The sequence below is a fragment of the Ambystoma mexicanum genome, chromosome 2p (genome assembly GCF_040938575.1).
Source record: "Ambystoma mexicanum isolate Mex_15411 chromosome 2p, UKY_AmexF1_1, whole genome shotgun sequence".
In the NCBI taxonomy this organism is placed as follows: domain Eukaryota; kingdom Metazoa; phylum Chordata; class Amphibia; order Caudata; family Ambystomatidae; genus Ambystoma; species Ambystoma mexicanum.
The window spans coordinates 691,278,394-691,296,266 of NC_090923.1; positions in this window are offsets into that span (position 1 = coordinate 691,278,394).

Below are 17,873 nucleotides of genomic sequence, written 5' to 3' on the forward strand. Positions count from 1 at the left end.
CCTTTTGGTCGCGGTACAGGGGTAGTGGCTATCCGGTTGCCGAGGTGCTCTGCACGGGCAATTCGAACACTGCGTCCTGGAGCGAAGAAAAAGCAAAGGGGACTGGTTGTTCCCACCAGTCAAGGGAAGAGACTCTCCGGCAGGGAGATCTCCTCTGTCGTCGGGAAGTGGTGAGTCGGTTCCGCAGGGCTCCACTGGAGGTGTCATCGTGCAGGTCGGCTCAGCGTTACCCTCGTCGGATTCTTAGGTCCTGTGGCGACTTCTGAAGATCCAGTCCCAAAAGCCCTGCTTTTATGCAGAAAACCCCCATTCATTCAGCCTAGCTGTCAATCAACACACGCTAAGTGGTGAGCGGGGAGGCTCACCACTTGGGCCAATCACACCAGAGTGGGACCGGAGTTGGCAAGGCAAGTCGGTCCAGGGTGCCTAAACCCCCTCCCACACCCCTGTGGTAACCCAAACAGAATGGCACCACTTTGGAGGGTCTCTGTACAGAAGTCCGCCAAAAGTGGAACAAAGGGCTCAACCTTTGGTTTAGGAGTCACAGAGACGAACACAGACGCCATTTTACAAACCGAGTTCTGGCAGAAAATACCATCCAGTAAACTTATTTAAGATAAGTAAACTGATGGTATGTTAGAGATTAACGAGGAAAAGTATCAATCTACAACAATGGAAAGAATCCCATAGGGTTATGTTCGGGGTCGAACATAACAAGTAGTTTCCACTGCCACCAGCCAAAACTCGACGAGGGGGGACGGGACAGTGCCCCCTCGAGTAACAGACCTAGGAGTAATCGAATTACCCCTACTAGCACGTCCACAATAAGATGGTGTGTATAGTTCTGTTAGTAAATTTAGGTCTATTAAAGCCAATGGTGACTTTACATGCCCGGGGAGACAGTAGTCAGTCCCCGGGTATGGAGTCTATGGTGGAGATCCGCTAGGACGGCCCAGTGTTACGGCACGTAGGGTGGGGTGTAACACACATAGCAAAACATATGAGACCCTATGGAGTAAAATACCCCATAGCCCATAGAACACATTGACATTCAAAGGAATTACACACATTCATGTCCAAGAGTGGGAGGAAAAGAGTCTCACTCTTGGCAGGATGGAAAAAAACAAACTCCAGAAATCCAGCAAAGCCGCTGGGGGACTCACTAGGTGAGGAAATTCAGCCTAAACAGAGAATTCTCCCTAAAACTCGCCCCCCCCAGACTAAGGGACAGGAGGATTTAATCCACTCCTGGATGAATCTCATACCTCTAGTCGATGAAATACATCCGAGAGAGACCATCAGCATTTTGGTGGTGACACCCTGACCTGTGCTCAATGGTGAAATCAAACCCTTGAAGGCAGATCGACCATCTCAATAGTTTTGGGTTTTCCCCTTTCATTTGCATTAACCATCTCAAGGGTTGGTGGTCAGTCTGAATGACAAAAGTAGAACCATACAAAGTACAGCCTAAACTTCTTCAGAGCCCACACGATAGCAAAGCACTCTCTTTCGATTGTTGCCCACCTTGTTTCAGGATCCTTCAGCTTGCGGCTGATGAAGCAAACGGGGTGCTCCCTACCTTTCCCATTCAGTTGACTGAGTATGTCACCTATCCCTACATTTGAAGCATCTGTCTGCACAATGAAGTGTTGGCGGTAATCAGGAGCTCTGAGTACTGGGGCTTGGCAAAGAGCCTTTTTCAGGTTTTCAAAAGCCTGATTGCACTCCTCGTTCCATCTAACCTTTTTAGGAAATTTGGGCGAGGAGATGACATTCAGTGGAGAAGCTATGGTCCCATAGTTCTCTATGAAATTCCTGTAATACCCAGTGAGGACTAGGAAGGCTCTCACTTGGGTTTGAGTAGTAGGTGTTGTCCAATTTTGCACAGATTCAATCTTACTGAGCAAAGGCCTTATTTCTCCACCTCCTACCTCATGTCCTAGATAGACTACCTTACTCTGTCCAATTTGGCATTTACTCGCCTTTATGGTCAGATTGGCTCGTCCAAGAGCCTGCAAAACATCTCTCAGGTGGGTTACATGTTCTTCCCAGGAATTGCTGAACACTGCGATGTCATTCAAGTATGCCATGCAGAAGTCCTCCATCCCGTTCAGAACCTGATTTACCATCCGTTGAAATGTAGCAGGTGCATTCTTCAATCCGAAAGGCATTACCTTAAACTGGTATAAGCCAACGGGGGTAGAAAATGCAGTTTTCTCCTTGGCATGGTCTGTCAGGGCTATTTGCCAATAGCCTGACGTCAAGTCAAAGGTGCTGAGGAACTTGGCGGCGCCAAGTTTATCCACCAACTCATCTGTTCTTGGCAAAGGGTGGGCATCAGTCTTGGTGACTGCATTAAGAGCTCTATAATCCACACTGAATCTAAGCTCTTTAGATCCGGCCTTTGATACTAACACAACAGGGCTAGACCATGGACTAGTAGAGGGCTCTATTACCCCGAGATCAAGCATCTTGCTGACCTCACCTTTGATGTGGGTTTGTACCTGTTCTGACATTCGGTATCCTCTGCTTTTGACTGGCAGACATTCACCAGTGTGTATGTCATGCTGGCCCCAAGGGGTCAAGCCTGGTGAAAGCGAGAACAGAGAGGCAAACTGATTCAACATGGATTTGCACTCTTCTTGTTGCTCGGGTGTCAGATTGGAGGAGAGATTTACTCCTTCAATTTGTTCGTCTAAAGGTAAGCCTCTGAGGAGATGCGGAAGAGCTTCACTCTCTTCTTCTTCCTCGGATGATGTTAGAAGCAACGCTCCTACATCAGGTCGTGAGACATACGCTTTGAGTCGGTTGGTGTGGAAGACTGTCGGAGCCTCCTTGGGATTGCCCAAGTCCACCAGATAGTTAACCTCTCCGAGTTTACCCACAACTCTGAAGGGTCCCATCCATTTGTCTTGCAAGGCCCTCTGCCTTGTTGGGATCATAACGAGAACAAGCTGGTCTTGAGCGAACTCAACCAGGTTAGCCTTTTGATCGTGCCAATGCTTGATCAATGCTTGTCCAGCTTTCAAGTTATCGCTTGCTTCTGTCATCATGTGCGACATTCTCCTCTGGAGACCTATCACGTAGTCAGTCACTCTGACTGGCTTGGGGGAAGGAGCACTCTCCAACCCCTCCTTAATCAGGGCCAATAGACCTCTGACGGGATGACCATAGAGAAGTTGGAAGGGAGAATAACCTACTCCCTCCTGAGGGACTTCTCTATAAGCAAAGAGAAGGCATGGCGGTAGAAGGTCCCACTTACGCTTAAGGGGTTCCTCTAAAGCACCTATCATGCTCTTCATGGTTCTGTTGAACTGTTCTACCAACCCATTGGTTTGTGGGTGGTAAGCTGTTGAGAGCTTGTAAGTAACTCCACAGGATTTCCACATGGCTTTCATGTACTGGGACATAAAGTTTGACCCCCTGTCAGAGATTACTTCCTTAGGAAACCCGACCCTAGTAAAAATACCAAGGAGGGCCTTAGCCACAGCCGGAGCTGTAACAGTCCTCATAGGAATTGCCTCAGGATACCTAGTAGCATGGTCTACTACAACAAGTATAAACCTTTTGCCTGAGGAGGTTGGAGGATCAAGGGGACCAACAATGTCAATCCCTACTCTCTCAAACGGGACTCCCACAACTGGGAGAGGCACTAAAGGTGCCACATTCTTGGAGCCAACCTTACCAGAGGTCTGGCAGGTGTGGCAGCTCCTGCAGTGTTTTTCTACTTCGGACCCCATCTTTGGCCAATAGAAGTAGAGAGAGAGCCTTTCCTTAGTCTTCTTGAAACTCAAGTGACCAGCCAAAGGAATGTCGTGGGCTAACTGCAAGAACTGTGGTCTGTTCTCTTGGGGTACTACAAGTCGTTTGTAGTCTCCAGGTGCAGACACGGTCAGTTCACTGTAGAAGAGGCCATCTTCCCAGTGCAACCTGTATTTCCCAGGCTCTTGCCCTTCAGCCTGAGCTTCTGCCTGGTGGCGAAGACCTTCCAGAGTTGGACATTCTCTCTGTCCCTTACTGAAGTCTGCCCTGCTGGGTCCACCTTCTGCCAGTAAAGACTGCAGCTCAGGATGGTCAACAGGATCCAGATCTACAATGAGTTCCTGGCCTTCCATTAGCTCTTCCTCAGAGTCTAATTCTACCACACAGTGTTGTACCTCCCTCTCAGCCTCAGCTGGAGGTGGAGTTACGGGTGTAACTTTGGACAACAGCGGGGAAGTCCGTGTTGGCTGCACTGAAATGCTGGCTGCTGGTTTCGGGGTCGAAGTCTTAGGTTTCCCTTTTGCTTCTGATTTCTTCGAGACAGCTGCCGACAATTCCAGTGGAGCAGGAGTGATCTCTTTCTTCATCATCTCCTGGAGAGTACCGCGCATGGTCCTCTCTCTTGCGGGTCTGGTTAGCTCCTGTAACCATTTACTAGGAGGTCTGGGAGTATGCGATACAACTCCGAGAGTTTTCAAATCGTTACCCAACAGTATGCGTCCTGGTACCTCACTCTGTATGCTGACAGGTATCTTCACAGTCACGTCGTTACACTGGATGAGAACTGGTAATTGGGGAAGCATCTGCACAGGCCCTCCAGCTAACTTGGTGAGGCGTTTGGGTGCCTTAGCAACATCCTCAGCCTGAAAAAATGATTTATCCACCACAGTTATGCTGGCCCCAGTGTCCCTAATGGCAGGAGTCTCCTGACCATTCACCTGGACACTGTCCTTATATTACTCTTTAGTATTATCGGGGATAGAATTATAGACATCGAAATTCTGTTGTTCCCACAACCCCAGAGATACTAAAGAAACGCTGGCTGAGACTCCAATGGGTTTGTCAGCTAGCAGTAGAAAGTTTCCACTTGCCATTTGGACTTCCTCCTCTGGAGCGAAGGCTAAGGAGACAAGCTGGACCCCTGAAAGTTTACCCTTACATCTGGGATCTCCTTTCACGTGGTCAGTCGAGCCACAAACAAAGCATTTACCGAATACTTTTTGGAATGGTGGCTTGTTCTGGCCTCCTTCCGTTTTGACACCAGAAGACACACTATTCTCCTGCAGTTTTCCTTGTGGCTTACCCTTCTGGTTTTGTTTGGGGCCCTCTTTGGAATTTGAGTTATTCGAATTCTCTTTTGAGTCTTTTTTAGGCTGTTTTCCCTCATCCTTCTTCTGAGTTGCCCCAGAATCCTTATGAGTAGCCCTGTTGGCAACCCATAAGTCAGCGGCCTTAGCTAGCTTCTGGGAATCCAATTCCTTCGAATCAGCCAAGTGCTGTCTGAGCTCAGGAGAACAGGCATCATAAATCGACTCCAACATAAAAAGATTCTTCATACCCTCATAAGTGTTCACTTTGTAACCCTTAATCCATCCCTCTAAGTTTTTCAACCCTTCACCCACCCAGGTAGCCCAAGGGGTACCATCATGCTTTTTGAGGGTTCTAAACCTCTTAAGATACTGGGAAGGGGTCTTCCCAAATCTGGCTATCAAAGCTAGTTTCACACTTTCGTAATCCGTCTTATCCACCTCCCCCAACTCCATTACCACATCAGTCGCAACAGGGGGGAGCCTAGAGAACAGCCAGGGAAGTAAATCATTCCTGGTGATGTCCTGGAGCCCATGATTGTACTCAAACAGTTTTAACCAATCCAACACATCCAATCTCGGTTCATACATACCCACTAATTCCTTCGGCATCCGGGGTCTTTTGGGACTGGAGCTCCTAGAGGAGCCAGAGGAGAGAGAAGCACTTTCCACAGACAACTTTTTCATCTCTAACTCGTGATTAAGTTCTATTTCTCTTAGTCTTAACTCAGCTTGCTTCTGCTCAGCCTGGGCATTCATCCGTCTGAACACGAGCTCTTGGTTTCGTTCAGATTGAGCCAAGAACCGTTTGTATTCTAATTTGAGCTTCATTTTTTCAAGTTTAAAATAAGCAGGGTTACATGTGGGACCTGGTATGGGCCCCATAGGTACAGCTGGTAAGGCAGGTAGAGGAGCAGGGGAGACAGTTTCGTTAGCCTCTCCTTCCTCGTCAGCCTCTTCATCGCTATAGTCAGAATTACGATTTAGATAAACACCATCACTGTTATCTACATCTGCTGGAGAAGTTGGTTCCTCTGAACCAGTACCCAGACTTTGGTTTTCCAGCAATCTCGCTATAAGTTCTAACTTCTTGCCTCTTACAGAAAGATTCTCTTGCCTACAGAGAGCTTGAAACTCTCAGTATTTTCACCGGACAAGGATTCTTGACTGTAAGCTTCCATACTAGACATGTTTTTGAAAGTTGCTTTTTAGTGCTAAGCTTTGTGGTTAGTTATCCTAAAGTGTCGAAAAGCACTCTAAACTGTATACTCGATACAAATCCGACCGCTGTACACCAGTGTTAGGCGGAAACCTGTGCAGTTCCCTCTGGGACCACTGCAAAAGATTTAGGACTACAGGTGTTTGGCAGTAAACCCACTTGGTAGCAGTCTGTACCACACAGATTCACTTGGTAGCTGTGGCTGAGCAGTCATACTTCCCTCAAGAAGAGTTTGGCAGTATTTGGAGTATACAATATAGGACAATTCTACACAGTAAGACAAGCAAACACGCAACAAGGCTTCGGTGTAAAGATATAAAGGTATTTATTTATAACGACACATCTATAGAAAACACTCTGGCACAAATACGGCAAAACGACTTCAATCACAATACTATACGAAGAAACAGATCAATCCCCCTAACAATAGTTTGACAAGTCTAGGTTTACCGGCATCACTCATTTCCCAATGGAAAGGCGAGGATTAAGACATTAAGACACCTCACTCGATCCGGCAGAAAGGGAAACCAGGCGGACACGGTACCTTGTTTGTGGAGAGACAGCTCCGGCGGGGGCAGTTGTTCCTGGTGGTGGATGCACGATGGGTCTTTGCCAAGAGTAGAGATGATCTCGTCGTCGAAGAAAAGTGAAGTCCGGTGCACCACCAGGGAAGAGACCAGCCACGGAGTGCTCCATCACAAGGCACCACCTTTTGGTCGCGGTACGGGGTAGTGGCTATCCGGTTGCCGAGGTGCTCTGCACGGGCAATTCGACCACTGCGTCCTGGAGCGAAGAAAAAGCAAAGGGGACTGGTTGTTCCCACCAGTCAGGGGAAGAGACTCTCCGGCAGGGAGATCTCCTCTGTCATCGGGAAGTGGTGAGTCGGTTCCACAGGGCTCCACCGGAGGTGTCGTCGTGCAGGTCGGCTCAGCGTTACCCTCGTCGGATTCTTAGGTCCTGTGGCGACTTCTGAAGATCCAGTCCCAAAAGCCCTGCTTTTATGCAGAAAACCCCCATTCATTCAGCCTAGCTGTCAATCAACACACGCTAAGTGGTGAGCGGGGAGGCTCACCACTTGGGCCAATCACACCAGAGTGCGACCGGAGTTGGCAAGGCAAGTCGGTCCAGGGTGCCTAAACCCCCTCCCACACCCCTGTGGTAACCCAGACAGAATGGCACCACTTTGGAGGGTCTCTGTATAGAAGCCCGCCAAAAGTGGAACAAAGGGCTCAACCTTTGGTTTAGGAGTCACAGAGACGAACACAGACACTATTTTACAAACCGAGTTCTGGCAGAAAATACCATCCGGTAAACTTATTTAAGATAAGTAAACTGATGGTATGTTAGAGATTAACGAGGAAAAGTATCAATCTCCAACAATGGGAAAAATCCCATAGGGTTATGTTCGGGGTCGAACATAACAAGTAGTTTCCACTGCCACCAGCCAAAACTCGACGAGGGGGGACGGGACAGTTCCCCCTCGAGTAACAGACCTAGGAGTAATCGAATTACCCCTACTAGCACGTCCACAATAAGATGGTGTGTACTAGTTCTGTTAGTAAATTTAGGTCTATTAAAGCCAATGGTGACTTTACATGCCCGGGGAGACAGTAGTCAGTCCCCGGGTATGGAGTCTATGGTGGAGGTCCGCTAGGACGCCCCAGTGTTATGGCATGTAGGGTGCGGTGTAACACACATAGCAAAACATATGAGACCCTATGGAGTAAAAGACCCCATAGCCCATAGAACACATTGACATTCAAAGGAATTACACACATTCATGTCCAAGAGTGGGAGGAAAAGAGTCTCACTCTTGGCAGGATGGAAAAAAACAAACTCCAGAAATCCAGCAAAGCCGCTGGGGGACTCACTAGGTTAGGAAATTCAGCCTAAACAGAGAATTCTCCCTAACACTGCACGTGTTACGTCACATACGCGCTTATGCGCTAAGGGCCTTTCCTCGAATTACACGATGACGTGCTGTTTTTTCATGTGCCAAATCACTCCGTATCAAGCTGGCCATGCGACAACACACAGAAGACCATGCTCCTGTCCAGAAGGCCATTATCCTGCCCCCCAGAGACCCGAGCAGACTCCCACCTGCCATCTTCTGCTGCCTGCCTGCCTGCTGGCCAAGTGCCCTGCCATATGGTGTAAGCTATCTGCAGGGGTCCAGTTGCTGTGACCACCCCTGCTGGAACAGAAGACTCCCGACTGCTGTACCATCGCTCCACAGCCAAGCCCCAGGACCCAGTTGCCCACACACACCTGCCTCGGGGGGTGCCATGTTGGGGGAAACACCATCAGACACCACTGGCAACCCCCAGCCAGAGAGGCCGAGGGCTGCCAGCTTCTTAGCTGGAGAGGTTGGCATCCTGGTGGAGCAAGTCCTGGGGCATTATGATGCCCTCTACGGAAGAAGATGCGCCGACAAGGATGGATGGGAAAGTTTCTGGCTGGATATCGTGTTTGTCATCTCCGCGGAGGGGGTGGCAACCCACGACATACAACACGTCCGTAAGCGCTGGGAAGACCTCAGGTCCAGGGCCCTCCGGAAGGCCCGGCGCCTCTTGGAAGCAGCGGATGCAGTGAGGCACAAGGTCCACCTTACCACCAACAGCATGAGGGTCCTGGAACGTATTAACCCAACTCTTCACTGCCAGGTCCTCGAGAGGGAGAGCGGTCTGGAGTCGAGCGGTGAGTGTCCATGCGTACTTATTGGATGCAATGCATGTTGAGGTGTGCAAGGAGTGTGCAGCTTGGACATATGTCTAAAAAGGTCCATGTATGGGTGTGTATGTGAGGGGACATGACCGTGCTGCATGTGAGTCCTGTCATGAGTGATGCACATCAATGATGTATGTGTTCCAAAGCATGATGCCCAATTGCATGTGGAGATGCACACATGTTGGTATTTCTGTGTATGCACTATGGCATGGTTGGGGTGTGACACATGGATGCGATTACACCTTCATGAATGTGCATGGCATACATGTGCATGTGTGGGTTGGACATGTGCGACAGTAAGACAACATGGATGCATGTGACACGGACATGTATGAACCCGATTGGCAGATGTGACATAGTTGCTGATGATTGCACTGTGACAGGTAGTGGAGATGTACAGATGCATGTCTGGCAGTTGGCGCGTGTGCATGTGTTCGGCACTCCCCAGGTTGCTTGTGACGTCATGCCAACCTTCGGATGTTCATGCTGTTGTGTGCGTATGAATGCTGCTGCCTGCTGCACGATTCCTGTCAAATTCTGCATGTGTGTGGGCTTAAATGATATGAGTGTTGGGGAGTGTGATGGCATCTGTGAATTTTGACACTGCCACTCATGTGCAACTGTGACATGTGTATCCGACCATTGTACAGCTCCTTGATGCCTGTGTTCTGTCTCTTCCTGTCTGCAGCATCGACTGATGAAGAGGGCAGAGACGGTGCTGTGGAGCATAGAGGCAGGGATCCCAACACCAGCTGGAGACGCAAGGCCCAGCTCTCCTCCCGCGTTGTCATCTCTTCCAGGAGTGAGGAGTCTGGTGCTGCGTCCATGGCCGCAGCTTGTGAGGGAAGGTCTAAGAGGTGGAGGTTGGAGATGGACTCCTCGGCAGCAGTAGGGGCAGCTGAGCCCCCACAGGGGTCTATGGAGGAAGATGGCACAGAGTCATTCAGGTTGGTGGGAAGTTTGGTTTAGGAGGAGGCTGTGGAAGGCCCACGCACAGGGCCTTGAGGGGGGCATTCCACTGGTGCTAGTGGTGCAGTCCACGGGCAGGGACAGGAGGCAGCACAGGCTGCCACGTGGTTGCCTGTGTGTAATCCTGTGCCCGATCCTGTGACTGCATCATCCCGCACCAGCTGGGATGCATTAGTCAAAACCCGTTTTCAGGGAGGGGATGCGTGAACAACAACTGGCCTTCCTCTCCCTGCGGACCGGGTTGAGCATGTCCTAGCTGGGGTGGCGTTGCATCAATGTGGTATTCAGGATGACATGCAGGGTTCTCGTGAAGACAATGCACGTCATTTCGAATACCTCATTGACTGCGTCAGCCTACTAGGACAGATCACCCAGGTTGGGTTCCTCCATGTGCTGGATCTTCTAGCAACCCCCTCCTCAACTGAACCCCCTATGCGCCAGTCGTACTCCGTGCCATCTTCCTGCCCAAGTATCACCTGGGCAACCTGTGGAGCAGCCACTGACACAGCGGCCAGGCTGGTGGAGGACACATCCCTGCCAGAGTCGGGAGTCGGAAGTCCAGAAAGGGTGGCCACCCCAACAACTGGGCCCCAGCAAGAGGAGGACATGCAGGCATCAACCAGCAGCGCACATACACGGCAGCAGCAGGCTCAGGGTGGGAGCCATGATGGCTCAGGGCCTTCAATGTCACAGGGACAGGAATCGGCCAGAGGGCAGGAGGACCCTGGATTGGGAGTGTCTTCCGTGTGGTAGCGGTGGGACAGCGGATAGATGCGGAGTGGCGGTGGGCGGTGGAGGCACGGCTCACTATGGTCAGGGTGGAGCACTCCATGCACAGGGCATTGCGGCGGCCTGAGTGCCTCGAGGCAACTCACAGGGAGTTGGAGGAAGCCATGACTGCATCCCTGCGAGACCTCGAGGCCAGAGAAGAGGCCTGCCTCCGGGACATCAACATGGAGTTCGATGATGCCCTGGCCCGGAACATCAAAGAGTGAGCGGTTGGACTTGCCCGCCGCCAATGTACATAGTTCATTAGTGTTAGGTTTCCTTTGTTATTTCTTTTATTTTGGAGTTAATGGACTTTGCTCCACTTCATGTGTATAGTTTTTTATTCATAGGACTTTTTTGTAGGTTTCATTTGTTTTAGGGATCATGGACCCTTTAAACTTGGATTGTAGATAGTTGAAGACTTGTACATACTTTATTTTTCAATTTTCCCATGGATCAATGGTTTTCTTTTATTTGGATTATTTATTTCTTATTGACATTGGCAATGGACCACTTTATTTTTCAACATGACGTCGCTTTTTTTTCATTGGATTACCATTTTCTGGGGTTATATCTGTCATTGTCTATTGATTTTCATGTTTGATTTCCTCTATGTTACTTCATTATGTTTTTAATACATTTTTTCTAACTTCATGATTGGTGTTGTGTTCTATCATTGGTTTTGTGCATGTCTCAATGAACACTGCCTCAGTCATGTGTTGCCACTGTGTGGCTCTGTTGTGCATGTATGCATGGGCATGGTTGTTATTTTAAGACTGTCATGGCATGGGTAATTTGGGAGTGGGTGCTGTTGAGGGTTGCATGCTTTTTTTTTTTGTTTTTAAACTTTTATTTTTGTTAACAGAGGCAGATAGCATACACACTTACATTGGGACAATAAGAACAATTTCAGTATACATATACATGGATACATGGACTTATATGCAGAAGGTAGGAAACGGAGGTCAATTTAGCAACAAAACATGAGTCACCAACATCTTAGACAGCAATTGAAGAGGACCGGGAGGACCCGCCCGTCAAGGAGGTGTCATTTAAACTATTCAGATAGTTATTGAAGGCAGACCAAATATTATGGGGACGGGAACGGGTCGGGAGCATGTCTAGGAATCCCTCCTCGCAGTTCCGAGACCATGTGAGCAGATTCAGCCATTTTTGATAAGTAGGGGGGGTCGAGCTCTTCCAACCCTGCAAGACACATTTCTTAGCCACCACACAACTCACATTCAGGAACTTAACCACATCTCTAGGCTCCCCAGGGCCCCACACCCCAAACAATGCCCCCAGCGGGTCGAGGTCGACCACGGAGTCGACAATTGCAGACAATGTCTGTATGATCTTAGACCAGAATGTGGCCAGCTCCGGGCAGGCCCAGAACATGTGTAGGTGGTCAGCACCCTCGGCACCGCAGCGAGGGCAGAGCCGGGGATCAGAGCGTGCAAATCTTGATATTCTACCCGGTGTATAATACAGCCTGTTGAGCAGTTTATATTGTGTGGTGCGGTAACGGAAGTTCAAGGACACCCCACTGGTATGAGACCACATTTTCCCCCACAGTTGGTCAGTGAGTTCCGTCCCCAGTTCAGCGGCCCAATCCTCCCGTGCCCTGGATGGTCGGGGAGGGGCAGCGGACAGCAACAGTTTATATAATGCGGAGACCACGCCGCGTGCACCTCCCGAATTAGCAATGTAGGCAACCCCAGGGGAGTCCCGGGGTTCAGCAGGAAAGTCAGGCCACGCGCTGCGGAAGGCTGCGCGTAGCCTGTAGAACTGCAGCAGCTCCATAGCTGAACCAGAATGCCCCGGCCTCCACGTCTGCAGTGTTATAAATTGCCCTTCTGGATAAAAGTCAGTGAGGGCGCGGTAACCCAACGCCTCCCAGTGCCGCGCCACTGTGGTGTCGTGCGTGGGTTCCAGCCCGGGAACACCCCAGGCGGGGAGCCACTTGTAATATGGGTGTTGTTCATCACAGGTTGCAAACAGCTGGCCCCAGGCCTGTACGGTGGCCCGGACCGGATCGATAGGCGAATCCGGTTCGTACTTCCTATTCAGAATCAGGGACATTATGTTACAGCGCGCCCCCGCCACGACCTCCAACTTGACGTGAGGGCGGGGTGGGGGTCCAGGGTACCAATATGAAGCGAATTGTGCCTGGGCAGCCGTCCAATATTTTAGCAGGTCCGGGGCTGTGAAGCCCCCTCTGTCATAGGGCAGACACATGTCCGACCACTTCTTACGCACCGCACCAGAATGCCAGAGGAATTGTGCAAGTGTTTTATGAAGGTTTGCAAAGTATCTCCTACCTGGCCAGACGGGGACATTGCAGAAGATATACAATAACTTAGGGAGCAGGATCATTTTCACCAGTGAGAGTCTACCGGCCAGTGACGGTGGAAGGACACGCCAGCACGCGATTTTGGCCTCAGCTTGCTCCGCCACTGCCCGGTAGTTATCCGCCAGCAGTGTTTCACTGGTCCGAGACACCTGGACCCCCAAATATCTAATCCCCAGCGGGGACCAACGCAACGGGTACTCAGTAACAGGTCGTGACGTGGAACTAGTAAGGGGGAAAATTTCAGATTTGGTGTAGTTAATGGTGAACCCGGAGTATGTGCCAATTCGGGTGATATCGCATAAGATCGGGTCCAGGTGTACATCCGGGTCTCTCATGAAAAGTAACACGTCGTCTGCATATAGCGAGACGATTTCCGGGGCGTCTTTAAACCTAATCCCTTGGTGTGCGTGCCGCTCCCTGATATAGTCGCCCATTGGTTCTATTGCCACGGCGAATAAGATCGGAGAGAACGGGCAGCCCTGACGGGTGCCCCTAGAAAGAGGGAACAGAGCTGACGTCTGGGAGTTAACCCGTACCCTAGCCACCGGGGAAGTATATAGCAATTTAATGTACGCTATCATGTTTGGCCCTATACCCATATTTTCCAGCACCAACCAGGTATATTTCCAAGACACCATGTCAAAAGCCTTCTGGGCATCCAGCGTAACTGCCACTGCACTAACACCCTGATCCATGCGGGCCATGACATTAAATAGCCTTCTAATATTGTGGGACGTCGACCTCCCGGGGACGAAACCTGATTGGTCATCATGCACCATATAAGTCATGACCGGAAGAAAACGATTGGCAATCACTTTGGCAAATATTTTAGTGTCCAAATTCATTAATGAGAGGGGCCTATAAGATCCGCACTCATCAGCAGGTTTTCCCGGTTTGAGGAGAACCGTGATGACGGCCTCCCGCAATGTCGGAGGGAGGGCGCCCAGTCGGAGCAATTCGTTCCAAACTTCCAGTAATTTGGGGGCCAAAATGGCCACATGCTCCTGATAAAATTCTGCTGTCAGCCCGTCCGGGCCAGGAGCTTTTCCCTTAGGGAAATTGGATATTGCCTCGACTATTTCTTCCAACAGAATGGGGGAGCCTAATTGGTCTTTAGTTGTGGGGGAAATGAGTGTCGTGGGGATCCGGCTGAGGAGGTCACGCATTTGAGACTCGCTATGTTCAGGGGGCTGGGAGTATAGGTCAGTGTAGAAGTCTGCGAAAACTTCCAGGATCCGTTGATCAGTCAGTTGGTCCAACCCTGACCTGTCCTTAATGCTAGCAATCTGTGTATGACCCCACTCGCCCCTGGCCACCGCAGCCAGTGTCCTACCCGGCCTGTCCCCTTCACCGTATTTGCGGGCCGCCTGTGGGCGACTGAAATATTGAACTTCCCTGATGGCCTGTTCATTAAAAACTTGGAGCTCCTCACTAATCCGGGAAAGAGTGGCTGGGTCAACAGAGGTAGGATGCGCGCTCTCCAGGTCACGTAATTTGGTTTCGGAGCGGGTAAGAGCTGCTCGTATGGCTCTGAGTACTCCAGCCTCCCTCGATATGGACATTCCCCTGATGTAGACTTTGAAGGCCTCCCACCGGACCCCCAGGGAAGTAGACTGGGATAGATTAAACTCAAAGTAGGACTGTATGTCTGCAAGAATATCCGCCTTGAATACTATGTCCTGCAGGGCTGAAGACTTGAAGCGCCATGTGTTAATTGTGGGAGCAGGAACTCCCAGGTCCACGGACAGCTGGACAGGAGAATGATCCGATAAGGTGCGCGCCAAAATCCGAGTCTCAGCCACCCTTCCCAGGAGCGTACTAGACAAAAAAAACATGTCAATTCTCGAGGAGCTGTCGTGCACAGAGGAATAATGAGTATATTCACGCGTTAAAGGGTGCATTACCCGCCATGCATTTCGAATATCTAGCGTCACACTATGCGCTAAGAGTCTACGCGCCGCACCAGAAAGCAATCTAGGGGCAGTGCCCGTTCTGTCCAGTGTGGTATCCATTATGAAATTCATGTCCCCACCCCAGATAATCTGCACTCCCACATAGCCCAGTAATATCGCTACCACCCGATCGACAAAATCAGGAGAGTCCACATTAGGACCATATGTATTAACCAACAAGTATTCCCTATTATCCAATGAGCAATGTAGGATAACATATCTTCCCTCTGGATCTACATAGTTCTTATGGAGTGCAAACTTGAGCAACCTATGAACCATCGTCAAAACCCCCCTGGCCCGGGACGAGTAGGAGGTGAAATATCTATTGGGGCCCCAGGATGGAGCCATGCATCTGGCCAAGTGGCCCTCAGAGTGCGTCTCCTGCAGGAGCAAAATTTTACAGCTATGCCTGTTGGCGTAGGCCATAATTTTACGAGCTTTGGTGTAGTTACCAAGACCCCGAACATTCCAAGACATCACCACAGTTGCCATTACATGAAACTAGGGTACATCCCACACTCTCTGCCGGGTTCCAGCTAGTGATTTAATGGAGTCCCCACAAGGGTGCCCCGATGTCGCGCTTTCTGCCATACTACCCCCGTCTTTTGTAATACAATCCCAAAAACTCCCAACATCACCACCCACCACCCTCACTGCCCACCCACAACTTGCAGTGGGAATTGTCCCCCTCCCAAAACCTGAGTCCCCAGTCAAACCGCCACCAGGGCCAGCAGACAGGCCGGAGTTCCCCAACCGGGGGAGAACGGAGAGCACTACCCAACGGGGATATGCCCATAATCTGGCCCAACAGGGGCCACCCAGCCTTGACAGCAAACCAAACACGAACATTGCAAACGCAGTGGGGGCGCTGTAGCCGTGCGGACGGCTTCTTAAGCATCATATAGGACGGCATGTGCCGTCGAGTCAAGTTCTGCAGTAACGGATCTAAGCTCAGGTCCCGGATTCCTCAGGACACAGATGAGATCAGATGGTAGTGGAGGAACAGTAAATGAACTCAACCAGGACCATACAGTGTACGAGGAGCAAGGAGTAATGTCCAAGGGACCAAGGTAAACCCCAGGCCGGATGTCCACTCACAGGGTCTAAGTTGCTGAGGTTGCAGTACAGTATTGCCACCATCACATTCCAAATGAGCAGAGGTAAATGGTAAAGAGAAAAGGGCACTACAGAGAGTGTCACACGGCAGCCGCGGGATCACTTCTTGGATTATGCAATGGTATTTCCGACTCGATGAACTTCACTGCCTCCTCGGGGACTGTGAAGAAGTAGAGTTTTCCGTTGTGAGTCAACTTCAGTCGAGCCGGGAATAGGATAGCGTATGGGACATTGCGTTCCCTGAGCAGCTTTTTAACGCCAAGAAATTGGCGCCTCTCCTGCTGAACCGCAACTGAAAAGTCGGGAAAAATCCTGACGGTATTGGCTTCCAGGCGCAGCTCCCCCTTCTCCCGTGCCAAGCGTAGGATAAGGTCCCTGTCCCGGTAGTTCAGGATCCTGGCGATGATGGGTCTCGGAATGTCACCAGGCCTGGGGCGAGGGGATAATGCCCGATGTGCACGCTCGACTGTAAAATGCGGTGGCAAGGCTGGATTGCCCAGCAGATCCTTGAGCAAGCTCTCGATAGCATCCTCCATGCGCCCTTTGAGTGCGTTCTCGGGAACACCAATAATGCGTAGATTATTTCTACGGGAGCGGGATTCCAAGTCATCACACTTAGACTTAACCGCCTTCATGTCTCGTGACAGGGCCGCAACCGTGGACTGCAGTACTTGTATTTCATCCTCATTTGTAGAAATCCTACTTTCAGCCTCTGTTATTCGAGTCCCAGCTTGATCGACACGTGTCTTGAGCGAGGCAACATTGGCATTTGTATCGTCCAATTTCTCGTGGAAAGAGGCAAAGTTTTTGGCCATTGACTCCATGATGACTGGTCAGGCGTGTGCTTCCACCCCAGATTCTTCCGGCGAGGGTGGCGATGAGCAAGCATCAGTCCTTGAAACCGCTCTAGCAAATTTATCCATAGATCCTCCCTTGGTGTTCCCCTTCAGTTTATTCGGCATGCTGGATGGTGGCAGAAGCCAACGTGGTCAATGAAGGTCGCCCGTGAGGAAACAAGAGGCGTGGGGCTCAGGGATCAAATCAGGCCATGGAAGACAGACAGCAGGCCCGCCAGACCTCCACTGATGTAGATGCAGATAACACTGGTAGCGCCGAGCGAGGTGCACCGACGCCGGCCCGCAGTAGTGAGGTAGAGGTGCCCGCAGGGCAAGTCCGGTGATTGCGCGGTCCCCAACGGGAGCGGGCCACAGGCGACGTCCAGGCGCGGCCAGAGAAGGGCGGGGGGGCGAGGGAGCACACCCACACCCGAAGAGAGACAGGATGGGCAGGATGAGGGAGCCCGCGTCCAATCTATACAGTCCACCAGGCGGCCCTCAGTGCCCAGCAGGGACCCAGTGGAGCCCGCAGGCCCCGGCCGCGGCAAAGACAGGGTGGCCGCTGGCCGATCAAGGATCCGCGGCCGCTCCTGGGGACACAGGCAGGAGGGCGCCAGCCCAGGGGAGGCAGCAGGCGTCAGGCAGATGCGGCGTTATGAGAGGGCGCTCCCCAATATGTGCGCGGGGGCCGGGCCCGCAGAGCACCCACCATCAGGGAGCAGAACAGAGAACACTCGCCCAGCGCCCCCAGGGCATCCAGTATGTAGGCGTTGCGGTCCAGCGTCGGAGGCAAGGCAGGTACAGTCATAGGGGATCCCGCTCCCCAGATTGCGTGGAACGAGGAGAGTGGACCGGCCCAGGCGC